The 12,547-nt window shown below is 43.7% G+C and overlaps 1 protein-coding gene across 1 annotated transcript in view; it reads left to right on the forward strand.

The window, feature by feature from the left end:
* Positions 1-12,547, forward strand: part of LOXHD1 (lipoxygenase homology PLAT domains 1) — a 135,469-nt gene that overhangs the window by 12,110 nt on the left and 110,812 nt on the right. The gene's annotated exons all lie outside the window — the stretch shown is intronic.

Here is a 12,547-nt window from a genome sequence, read left to right on the forward strand (position 1 = left end):
TTTCAGTGGTTGAGTACTGAAGGATCTGCAATGACTACTTTAAATTACTTTAAATGGCTACATACAGATGAGGGGCATCCCACCCTGGAAGATGTAGCTGGTATCATTGTGCACTATCAGAAGAGGTAGTATGGTTGCAGTCCTGTGTATAAAGTTAAGTGTTTCCAGGCTCTGGCGATGACCTGCAGGAAATTTCCATAAAAAAGCCAACCCTCTCACTGTAATTCTACTCCGGTTTACTGTATGTGTATGATATCCATATTGAACCGGTGCCTATTTTTCAGAGTGGTTTTAAGCTAATGATGTTGAAACGAAGCCAGGACAGCTTGCAAACCAGACATGTACTCCCAAATTGATATCAGCGTGTAGGCCATGTGGTGATGTATAGTGCATGTAACGTGAGTGGGAAGACGATCGAGATGTGAAAGTGGAGCCAGAAAACCAGCCTCAGGTGGTATGTCAGCAGTTTATCTGCAAGTGCTAATGAGGAAACTGAGTTGTGTTTTTCTGATGACCTCACCAATGCACAACTCTTTTCTGGGAGCTTAATTTGGGACACCACTAGCCACAGGTCCAACGGAAACTTGTGCTTTTGCTAGTATCACATATTTTGGAGAATAAGTAGTGATTTCTTCCACCAGTGTTGTTGGCGTGACCACTTAGGAGTTTTTTTCCTTTTGGTAAAAATATTTTATTGCCAGCCTTAATATAGTGCTTTGAGCATTGATAGATATTCTGGAAGAGCCAAGTATGATTTTTTTATTTAGATCTTGTTTTAAATTAACAGTGAAACAATATACCATGACACTGTTTGTTCCTGAATCATTAAATAATTTTTGTTTACTAAGATATGACCTCCTAGAATGGTTTCAATATGTTGAAGATGTAAGTATTAAAGGACACCGTGCGTGAGTTAACATTCACAAATAACATCCATTGATGAGAAACGTATGTGGGAGTATATTATAAATGCAGACCCCTCCAGAGTGTCTGCCGCAGGGGAATGAGATAACGTCTGGAGATGCTCTGCCAAAAACCCACCCAGTGACTGCTGGGACTGTGTGTGCCAAAGGCCTTTGCTGTTCTTTTATCGGTTCAGTTTGTGGAACTGAAGAGTTAAGGACACTTGAGGGGCAGGAGGGGTCTGGAGAAGGTAGCGAATGAGTCAAAGCGATGCACAATTGGTGAGAGGTTCCCTGGAAGAGGAAGTCAACTGTTCAATCTTAATAGATTTTTACATGGCACAACAGTTTATCTGAATTTATTATTGCTCCTGCCTGGGAGAGCTGATTCAAAGGAACACATTTGATTTCCTCTATCCTGCTCGACACCTGTCTCTCAGCAGGAAAAGATTTGTGGGCTAAAACCTCAGCTGGTAAAAAAATCAGTGCAGGTCCAATGAAATTGCTGGAGCAACTTTTCATTTCAGCAGGAGAAAATCTAGTCTCAAGTGCTTGATCTTCTAGAGAACTGTTATTGGGTTGTAGATCAACTTTTCACTGCATACTTGGTCCAGGAAAAATACAAATAGGACTGTCTCTTGCCTTAAGAGTGTGAAAGCAGAGATTTAACCAGGCGTTTGTCAAGAAACGCATCTGTCCCCATCGCCTTTATCAGGTAAAAAAACGCACTTTTGGGTGGTGCGGGATGGATGCTTTGAGGCCGTCCGTGTAAACACAGGGAGCTGGGCTGAGGCCAGAAGCATGGGTGAAGGGATGGATGCCGTCCAGGCGGCAGGTCTGAATCTGTAAGAGAGGGTTAGCTCAGCTGTCTCAGGTTGCAGTTGCCCTTGAACCATAATTAATGAAAGATAAACATTCCCAGGCTGCTGAGGTGAACTGTCAACTGCAAATGTAAATTTATCTGAATTCATTTGGCTCCCTCTGGATCTGTAAAGGTCTGAAATGAGATTGTGATATGATTTTCTTTGTACATACAATTCATTTGCCCTAAATTTGGTTGCGTTGGTGTTGGGTTATGTTTCTTTGTTTCTTTTTCTTTCAAATGGATTAGACAGTGTTGTTTACACTTTAAGTATTAATATTTTCTAGGCTACTAGATAAATGAATAATGATGTAGTTTGGTGATTTTATGTGCCGGTAAAGAAACATTAGTTGCTCTCTCTTCAGTTCATGTTCCCATTAGCAGTGTTCAGTGCCATACTATTCTCCTTTTTGGTCATGTCTCTTCAATCACTGCTCCCCCCCTTTTTTTTTTAGTTCTTTGTAAACCTCCCAGCAACTATAGTTACAGACCTGAGTCTTGCACTCTGCTTTCATGCTCCATTTGCAGCCAAAGTCTGGTTTGTTTCTGGAGGTAAACAAAGAAGTTTCCTTCATGTTCCTTCTCCTGCAACATCTTCAGCTTTTGACCTTCTCCTGGAGAACTTTCCAATCTTTGTCATGAGGACTTACCTTCCTCACTTGAACTGCCAGGATGTGCTTCTTCTCTGTGATACGTGTGGGATGTAGACTGGAGAAAAATTAAATTTTTTTGGTCTTATTTCTGGTTTGTTGAACCTCTGTAGAGACATTTGAAGCACATTTGAAGGAGATTGTTGGTGCTTGGACCAAAACCTACCAAGCCATGGGAAGACTCAGACTCTTTCTTATTAAGGAGCACAGGCCAGCCAGAGAATTCCTGTGGGGCTGAGAGTTTGAAGAGGTTAACTGAAAGGGAAAAAAAAATAGAGACTTTATTTAAAATTGCAGAAAATTGTATGTTCTGAAAAACAGTCCACATATAACTGAAACACTGGACACACAAACAGAAAAAAGAAGAGTTCTTTTCATGGTCCAAATAGAGTTACCGAGGATGGCAGGAACACTTAGTGACTGCAGATGCCTCAGCAATTGCAGACGCCTGAGTGATTGCATTTATTTATCTGAATAAAATGGTTCCTGCCATGTTCCCTGTTGAGTGCCACACATTTCTCAAGAAGAACAGGTTACATTTTAAGTGTTCCTGCTTGAATGATCCTTTATTCCCTGTATTCACATCCACGGCATCGTATGCCCATGGCCCTTTGACAGCGATAGTGCTGCAGATTCTTATTTACCCAGCAGCTGCTATTGGCAGCCTGGATTAATTTACACTACAGGTATTAATTACAAGGAAGGGCTATTGTTCAGCCTCATTCTGCTTCGCTTGAGTTTATGAAGCGTTAGGATTGTATGACTGTGGCTGAGCCTTTATGCAAGGGATTGGCTCAAGGCTGAAGTCAGGTGCTCATTTTCCTTTGAGTATGGTGGGTTTTGGATCACTCGGAGGGTGTCTGATGTCCTACCAAAGCGGTGGGGGAGAAGAGCACTAATTAGGTCAGTAACCCAATGGAGATACAAGAGAAAATGAATTTTGGGAGCCTGTTCCCAGCCTGTTGTCTGATATCTGCAGACTGGTCATGAATCACTCGTGCCACTCCGTGGACATACCCTTGTGTCTCACACCCCATGGTGACTCTCATTTGGTTGGATTTCACTCCCTTTTCCCTGATGGTTTGCAGCCCCGGAGCTGCTCTGCACACACTGCAGGTGGAACACCTGGGTTGTGTCTTTCTCCATCCCTGTGTGATGGATACATCTTTTATCACCCAGCTGAAATGCAGGGGGTCCTAAGATTTGGCCTTTGGGTGAATTGAAGAGTGTCTCAAGGCGTCATACTGCAATATTTTTGCAAGGCTACTTTTTGTGCTAATTCATAAAAGGAGTTGAGGTTTTGTTGGCTTACATAGTAGGTTAATTATCCATGAGCCATCTTCTTTCTGGGGTCACAAAAGACTGCTATCGCTATTTAGCTGGTTGAGCTTAGTCTAGAGTCTTCACAGTGTGACCCCCAGTTTTCCTCAGAACAAGGGAAAAAGTTGTGGTTAGGGACAATCAACACACATTTGCTGTTCTTGATTACCCTTGAAATCTCTCCCTAATCAAAACAATTCTCCATACTCACTCTTTTACTGAAAGAAAGCAGGAATATTATTTCTTGAAGGGCACTTGCTTGTTCCTTAAAACCATGTTCAAGAGCACAGATACCTGAAAATTAATTCGGTCTTCTGTGCGATCTCAGTTTATGCTAACCTGTCAAATTTTGGTCAAGTCTTGCCAACCAGCCTGCTGAGGCTGAGAGTCAAGGACTGATTTCCATCTGGCTCTTTGGCCATCAGCACTATGAAATTGTTTAAAATTGGACACAAAGGGCTGTAAATGTTCATGGGGCAGCAGCTCATGTGAAACTGTTTCAAAGCTGCATATTCACAGTAGGACAGAAACACGTGTGTGACCTCAAAGTGTAAAACTCCTCTGTTCTCTGCTTATTCTAGGTAGAGTTTAGTCTTATTTACTCTACTAAAAATGAATGTGTTTACAAACACACATTACTGAGGAGCAGGGCAGTCAGAATATGTTGCACACTCAGACCTTGAGGATGGGAGCATACAACACCATTGCATTAACATTTTTTCCATACTTAAAAGTGCCAGGCATTGGTCACCGTTTTGGTTTGGTTTGGTTTTATTGTTTTGTTTTTACTCATATTACTTAAAAAATGGATTGCAAGACAAGAGTCGGTGTAGCCATGCTGTATCTGGGGTTAAGTCTGCATGTTTTCTGCCTTGCTGAGACAAGAACCAGCTTTGAACTGGAAGGTCAATGGTTGTGTCAGTTCTGGCATGACTTGGGTTTGATATATGGTGCATCTGCGAGTTTTCATGGATATGTCCTAAGGGGTAGCAGCTGGAAGGTCACACTGAGCGATTGGGAACTGGATTCCTGTAAAGCCAGTTGAGTGGGGAAAAGTGCCCATGCACTTATGCATGCAGAGGATAGCCTTGCCTTTAAAAAAAGGCAACAAAATTTATTATAATTACAAATGAGAGAAATTCGACTGAGCAACTTGCAGGCCAGCCCCAATCCATTAGTCTTTCACAAGTTTCTTTGCATCACTGGTCTGTCCTTGTCCGGGATGGAGTTAATGAGATCACCCAAGGAGACTTGGACAGTTTATGTTCATGGTGGGTGAGAGAAGACCATGTTCAGAGAGAGACACAGAACAGTCTCCTTCGAAGGCAGGAAAGGCAGTCCGTGAGTCTCTGCAGGCATTATGCTGGACTTCTCTGCCTGGTTGTTTTTGAGAGCATCTGTCCAAGCACACATAGAACTAACATGCCTCAGATGTTTTCTGAGGTTTTTAGATCCACTAGGACCCAAATCTCATGTATTTGAGCTGGGAAAGTGAGCTGTGTGATTTCTCTCCTCTGAGAGAAGGCTTGTGTTAAGACTTCACAGTTCATTGTCTAGAGTTTTAATGTTGGCTGACTTAAAGATTTATGAGACACCAACTCAGCTGTGGCTTGAGGAAGCACTTGTGGCAGCAGGTATTGATGCACATAGAATCATTTTGGTTGGAAGAGATCATCAAGTCCAACCATTAACCCAACACTGGCACTAAACTGTGTCCCCAAGAACCTTATCTATGTGTCTTTCAGATCATGCTTGACCTTGAATCGGTAGCTAAACCTTTTCCGTCTCAATGGGTTACACATGTCCCTAAGGGCTGAACTGGGTCTGAACTGAAGCTGTGGCCAATATTTCTCAGTAATGCACTGGCACTTAGATGCTCTGATAAGGAGCAGCACTTTGGATGCAAGACACCAGTCGATGATGTCCTGTGGGCTTTGCAGCCTCATTTTACGAAGAACTGGGCCTGGAGGGTGGGACTGGTCCCTCTCTTGTCTCCCCTGGGTCATGATTCAAAATGAAGTGTTATGTTTTGGGAACTTCTATGATCAGAATATCTAGAAAGATTATTTCTGAGGATGTAGAAGGAGGGGCGATGAAATATTAATAGGTGTTGCCTGCTCATCAAAACTCATCTTTATTTACACTGAGAACTGGAAGTGTGTAATCAGCACAGGAAAAGGCAACTAAATATATTTATGAAATAAATATGAGTTGTTTACTTTTGAGTAGTGGTGAATACCCTCTGTATTAAGGACGAGGCCTTGCTGCATGCTGAGATATTCAGTAAACGAGGTTTATAGAAGAAGTAATATCTTTTACTACTCAACTGATAACAATGGAAAAAAACCTGTCATGCTATTTGGCACACTGAGTATCCAATTATTTTTTTCCTTTTCAAAAATACTTTGGTTGGTCTAATAAGGATTTTATTCTCCCTGCAAAATTTGCCCATCTTATATTACTGTGTCTAAAACAAGTCAACTGTGGACATCTTACTGGTAACATATTTTTTACCTGTTGTTTTGTCTCTAAAAATGAATAAGGGCATAGCGAAATTGAAATGTAGAAATAAAAACCACCGGTGGCTTGTAAGCCACTAGGAAGACAAGATGCACAGAGCTCAGAAATGGCATGGAAATCAATATTTGTAATTCATATAAAGGATCTCATGTTTAAAGATAAAAGATTTTGGAGAGGCACGAGACATACTTGTGTGTGGCTGGCATATACACCTATACATATACAATACAAAACAGATAGTGCAGCATGTTTGTGAAAATGGGATAATTTTGACAAATATGTTTAGATATTGTAATTATTTCAACTATCAGTTTTGAAATAAAGTGACTTTCTTTAAATACATTATTTATACAGAGCAAGACTGAAGTATAGTGATAGCAATATTATTTTAAATAATATTGTAAAATTATTTTACTCTTCATTCTCAGCAGAAATGTTTTACCCAAGGGGTTATTTTCAGTGATTTCCTCAATTTTGTAATAGCACATCTGAGGAAAGCAGGAAGCGGATATGTCTTTTGTGAAATGTCTGCCATTTTTCTTTTTTTTTTTTTCCTCAGCCCCACCCTGGGGCTGAACTAATGAAAAATAATGAGAAATCCTGGAGAATTAGGTGAACAAGCATTTCTGCACTGCTGTCACAAGGTGGGTTGCCCATGCTAAGCTCCATGCCTCAACAACTATACCACTATTGTCTCTTGAGCAAGGTCATTTAAAACTCACTTCAAAATGTCATCATCACTTTGAAGTCTCAGTAGGAACACCAGTTTAGCATACCCTACAAGCAAAGACTCCTGCATGTGGTAGATTGCCTCTCACAGGCTTTGCAGATGGATGATCTGGGCTGAATCCTAATATATTTAACTGTTTTGATGCATACCTCAATTTCACATAAAAATCACCAAAAACTGGGCTGAATCTCAGGTTCTTGGGCTGGATGGGGAGACCAAACATCTGAGTTCATTATAGGAGGGGCAAAAGACAGCGGTTTAGGATAAAGTAATATTCAGCAGAGCAAACGTTATAGTTTTCTTTTCGCGTGTGTTATGCCTCCTTGGGAGGCAGCAATAGTATCTTTTTCTGAAGAACACGTATTTAGAGAGGTCTTCTGAGACTAATGAAATGCTGATCTGGCATTCATAGAATTATAGAATAGTTTGGGTTGGAAGGGACCTTCAAAGCTCATCCAGTCCCACCACTGCCATGAGCAGGGACATCTGCACCAGCTCAGGTTGCTCAGAGCCCCGTCCAGCCTGGCCTGGGATGTCTCCAGGGATGGGGCATCCACCACCTCTCTGGCCAACCTGGACCAGTATTTCACCGCCCCCACTGTAAAACATTTCTCCCTTATGTCTAGCCTTGCATCCTTGGTGCTACCTCTGATGATGTGCAGCCTAAAACCACGCAAAGGTTCTTCAGCATTCCTCCCCCACTAGCACCGGCTTTTGGCAGAGGTGCTCGTGTCCAAAGCAGTGTGAAACTCCTTCTTCATCAACATCGCCTGCGCTCCTGTTGTGCTTGTACTTTGCATTTCCAGTTTGAACCCTCGGTTTAAGGAGCTGTTCACCACCTCTGAAGGCGCAGCTCATTAAGACAGGTAGTTGTCGATTACTCTTGACAGAGATCAATCATTCTCAAGCTCTAAACCAACTCTTTGAATTCAAGGCTTTCCTGGATGGGGAAAAAAAATCTTCTTAACTCTGTGCAGTTGTTCCATGCAAGAGCAGGCCATGATTTTGAGAGACAGCTAGCCCCTGCTGAACTCACCAGGACTCCTCTGCTTTTACAGGGTTTGCTTTAGGTTCTTATTATGTTTTGCTCTGCATAGCTATCTCTAGGATCCTGGCTACTGCAGTAGCGAGAGGTGTAATGATTACAGCTGGGTGAATTTTCTTCTCTGCGGTGTTTGCCGAAACTCCAGAGATAGTGCTGTGTACGAAAATGCAGTAAGGCATCTCCACCATCTCATTTTGGTTGGAAAATACCCTCAAGATCATTGAGTCCCACTGTTAGCCAACGCTGCCAAGTTCACAACTACCCCATGTCCCTGAGAACCTCATCTCCACGTCTGTTCAACCCCTGCAGGGATGGTGACTCCACCACTGCCCTGGGCAGCCTGTTCCAATGCCCCACAGCCCTTTGGGGAAGAAACGGTTCCCCACATCCAACCTCAACCTCCCCTGGCGCAACTTGAGGCCGTTTCTTTGTGTCCCTGTCTCCCCTCAGCTCCTGTTCTCCAGCTGAACCCCCAGCTCCCTCAGCCGCTCCCATCACACTTGTGCTCCAGCCCCTTCCCCAGCTCCGTTCCCTTCTCTCAACTCGCTCCAGCACCTCAAGGTCTGTGAATCAAGTGTGTTAGGAGGTCAAATCCCAGCTTCGGCCCTAACCATAGGCTGTCTGACTTTTCAAGGTTGCTCTGACCAAGAAGTCCAGCAGTTACTGAGGCATATGCTCATAGGAGCGGTATAAAGGATCTTCCATTTTGACAAGTCAGTGCTTTTCATCTGGAAGAGATTTTGTCAGAAAATTTCATGTGGGCTGGAACGACTGACTCAATCTGACAGCAAGGAACTGAGGCATATGGACATTAAACCACCTTCTTGGGCGTGTGAAAAAAGGCTGTGGCAAACTCAGGTTGAATCTGTGACTTGTCTGCAGATCCAGCCTCGTGCCTCTGCCTCTAGCAACAATCCTTTTTTCTTTTCATACTAAATACAAATGTATTTCTTTGCCAACAGCAATTCAGAGACAGTAGCGTTGCCTTACCCGTCCTCCCTTTGTGTCTTTTGAAATCTGCCTGCTCAGAGCTGAGCAGCACAGGATGGATCTTAGACATTGCCACCCTTGGGAACACTGTAAAAACAAAGGATAACTGCTAAAAGCTGCCTTATGAGAAGAATCCATTGCCACTTCTGACTTAGCTCCCTGCTTTTAACCCAGTGTGGCTTGTTTCTGAAGGCTGTGACATATCTCAGTTGTTGGATGCTGTGCTGTTGACCTGCTCCACGGTGGGTCATGCGCAAGACAGGTAGGCAGGGATGTCTAGCAGGGAATTCATTGTGCCCTGCAGGAGATGATAACTCTAGGTAATGAAGCACAGTTGACTTTCTTTCCTTGCCTAAATCTGGTGCTCCTGCTGCTGCAAACTCAGTAGTTTGTGCAAAAACGCCCTATCTAATGCCCCAAATAATATTAGCTACAAGATTTCCTTAGGCAATTCCATCCTACGGCATCCCAGGTGACCATGATAGCATATTGATAAATAAACAGCATTAACAGATTAATATCACACGGCTGAGCTGTCGTCTGCGTCTTGCAGATGGAAGGACTTGGCTGGAATGTGTCTGTGCATTTTCCATGGTTTGAGGCAGGAGAGAGGGTGCGTGCACGAGGGCTCCCGGGGACGTTGGGGCTGGATAAAAAGATGCTGGGTGAGGTGTTGGGTTGGTGATGGAGGTGGCAGTGAGGTCAACCTAGTTGGGGTATATTGTGGGGTAGGAGCCCCATGCCTTTCCTCTTCCAGGCAGTGTTGGCAGTGCTGGTAGCATCACAGCCCTTCACCAAAATAAACCCTCTGGCCCTCAGTGGAAAGAGCCTGACTTTAGCCCATGGTGCATTATTAATCTTTCCTCTTAGCTGTTGAAAGCTGTGGCTGAGTTGATTAGTAACAGAGAAGCTGCTTGTCTGTCACACCTCTGCTAAATTAATGCAGTGGAGTCATATCATTTAGTGCCACCCCGCTGCTTCCCCGAGATGGCATCCTGGCAACATTTCTTAATGCATTCTTGGGACAGCTTTGTGCGTGTCAGCTTGTTGGATGAGAGACGTCAGGGAAGCCAGATTGTCTCTAACAGAGCAGACACTCAGCTGTAAAGAAGAGGAAGGTACTGTAACCATGCTGGACATTTGCACTTTTGTGTTGCAGCTGCTGCTAAATCTTTGTTCGCTCTTCTGCTCTTGGCATCTTGCAGTTTGTGCTTCTGAAGCTGCTAATTTTGCTTTTCAGAAAGCTCCCCTCTCCGTGCCTGCGCCGCAGTGAGTCTGCACTGCTAGATGGAGTTATGGCTTTTACCAGCCGTACATTAGCATTTTGCATGTACCCAGTGTTAGGAGAAGCATTCAGAAAAAAAAAAAATCCAGGGAACATCTTGGTCTCTGTTTTGCAGATGAACTCAGAGCCATGTATTGAGATTAAAAAAAGCCAAGTGGGTATTTTTAAAAAGATGATGCTACTGTTTTAAATAATGCATAATTAAGGGCTTACAGAATAGGGAACAACATCCACCCATGCTTGAAATGAAGAGTGCTTGACTTCAGCCAGATCTCTGCCTGGCTGCAAAGAGAGCTTTTTCCTACATGCTTCTAGCAGCTGAATCCTCGCTGTCTTTTTGAGATGTAGCATCCCTTTCTATTTAAATCTGCACATCCACCAGGCAATTCTGTAAGGTGTGCTGACGCATGAAGCACAGAAGGACCCCTGAACAGAATGAAAAGCCACTCTCTCTGCTGCAGCTGAGTGCTGAATTGCTCAGATAGGGAGAGCGAATCCTGGCAAAAATGCAGCACAGCTCAGGATTGACCCTGTTTGCTTCCTGAAGATGAAGGATCTAAAATCGTCCTGCATGCAGAGCTGAGTGGGGCAGGTATGGGGACTGGCTTGAGTGCACACAGTTTCAGAGTTGGGAACATATGAAAAAAATTGGGGGGGAAACCTGATGAGCACACACTAGGCATGATTCCGTGGTCCATGAAGCGGGGGTGTGCTATGACCTAATCCAAGGACCACTAGTGCTCTTGGATTAGCTCTGCTTGTGGAAACATGTCTGCTCCGCAAGGAGCACAGAGAAGGGGCATGCAAGAGCATGCCCTGCACCCCAGCTTCTCCTGCATTTTAGGAGACAACATAAACCCCTTGCAGCAGAGTGCCCTGTGGTTGCCACCAGCCCAAGGTGATAACCCAATGCGTTGCCTGTCTCTGCAGGCTCAGGAATTAACTCCAACAAGGGAGTCTCCACGGTGACACTCTGACAGCAACACCATGTGTGTAGAGAGCCCTTGGGAGCACTTGGTGCTCTGAGCTGTTTGTCAAATGATGTCATTGTAAAACTTAGATTTGAAATGCAACCATGTTGAGAAAACTTTCACCCTCTTGGATCTTGGTGTTTTTTCTTGCTGACCAGTCGTATTTCTGCAGAAGCCATACAAGGTGTCCCTCCTGCCCTGTTTTTGGCCACGGCTGCTGATTGCTCTTCATTGACTTCTCTACATGTTCTTCTCAGTGCTCTGCATGTCTTCAGCATCCTTCTGGTCTATAACTCAGAGGCATAAAGCCTAATCGTACAAGAGTAATCTAACTTCAGCTGCTGATGCTTGTCCCTTTGTAGACCCTTTTATCCCATTGGTTTCTTGTGGCCCCTGAAAAGTGGAGTGGGAAATTAATCGCTGGCATCAGAATAAATATTCTAGAGGAGATGCAAGGATCAAAACTTCTTGAACAATGCAGTCTAAGCCTAAAGATCCTGATATACACTTGGTCACTTTTAGTTACAGCAGCTGAGTGGCCACAAGGGAGCTCTAAATTGCACCATCTCCATCCTTGGCTAATGCAAATTGAATCCTTTGGTGCTGGCATATCCCTAGCAGCTTGTAAGAGCTCTGTGAACTGAAACAAAAGAGTTAAAGAGAAACATTAAGGCATTTTCTCCCTCATGTGAGCCTGTCTCTGTCCTCCTCTTTCTTGTTATTTAGTATTTATTGCACTTTTATCGTTATTATTTTATTTGTTATGGCATGTTTTGCAATGGGGTGCAGAGGATGTCAGCTCGATTTTTAGCCTTTACAGAGCACATTCATTAAACTGTGACAGGTGATTTTCCCTTCTGTTTGGGCTCTGCCCTTTTACTCCTCTCCCCAGGAGCTGAGCGCATCTTTATAATTCAGGGGATGGTCCAACAACCACTTCTTGTGCGCTTGTTCTCGCATCCTCTGCCTCAGGAGGAGCACGTGCACCACAGTGTCTGCTGTATTTTAGAATAATTTTTAATATACACTGATTGTGGTGGAGGAGGCAGGTGACCTGCTCTGGGAGTGTTAAGCCAGGGTTTCTTGATGGTCTGTAGCTCCTTTGGGAATTTATATCTGTGTTGGCTGGGAAGCCCAGACAAGCTTCTCCCAGAACTTTGCACCCGCTGAAGGGAAAAAGTTGCTCACCACAGATCATGGTGCAAAAAATGTTTCTTTTTACAAGGGAGATATGTGTGTATTTTTCCCTTTTGCAGAAGCAGCACACCCAAG

This window comes from Caloenas nicobarica, chromosome Z (genome assembly GCF_036013445.1).
Source record: "Caloenas nicobarica isolate bCalNic1 chromosome Z, bCalNic1.hap1, whole genome shotgun sequence".
Classification (NCBI taxonomy): domain Eukaryota; kingdom Metazoa; phylum Chordata; class Aves; order Columbiformes; family Columbidae; genus Caloenas; species Caloenas nicobarica.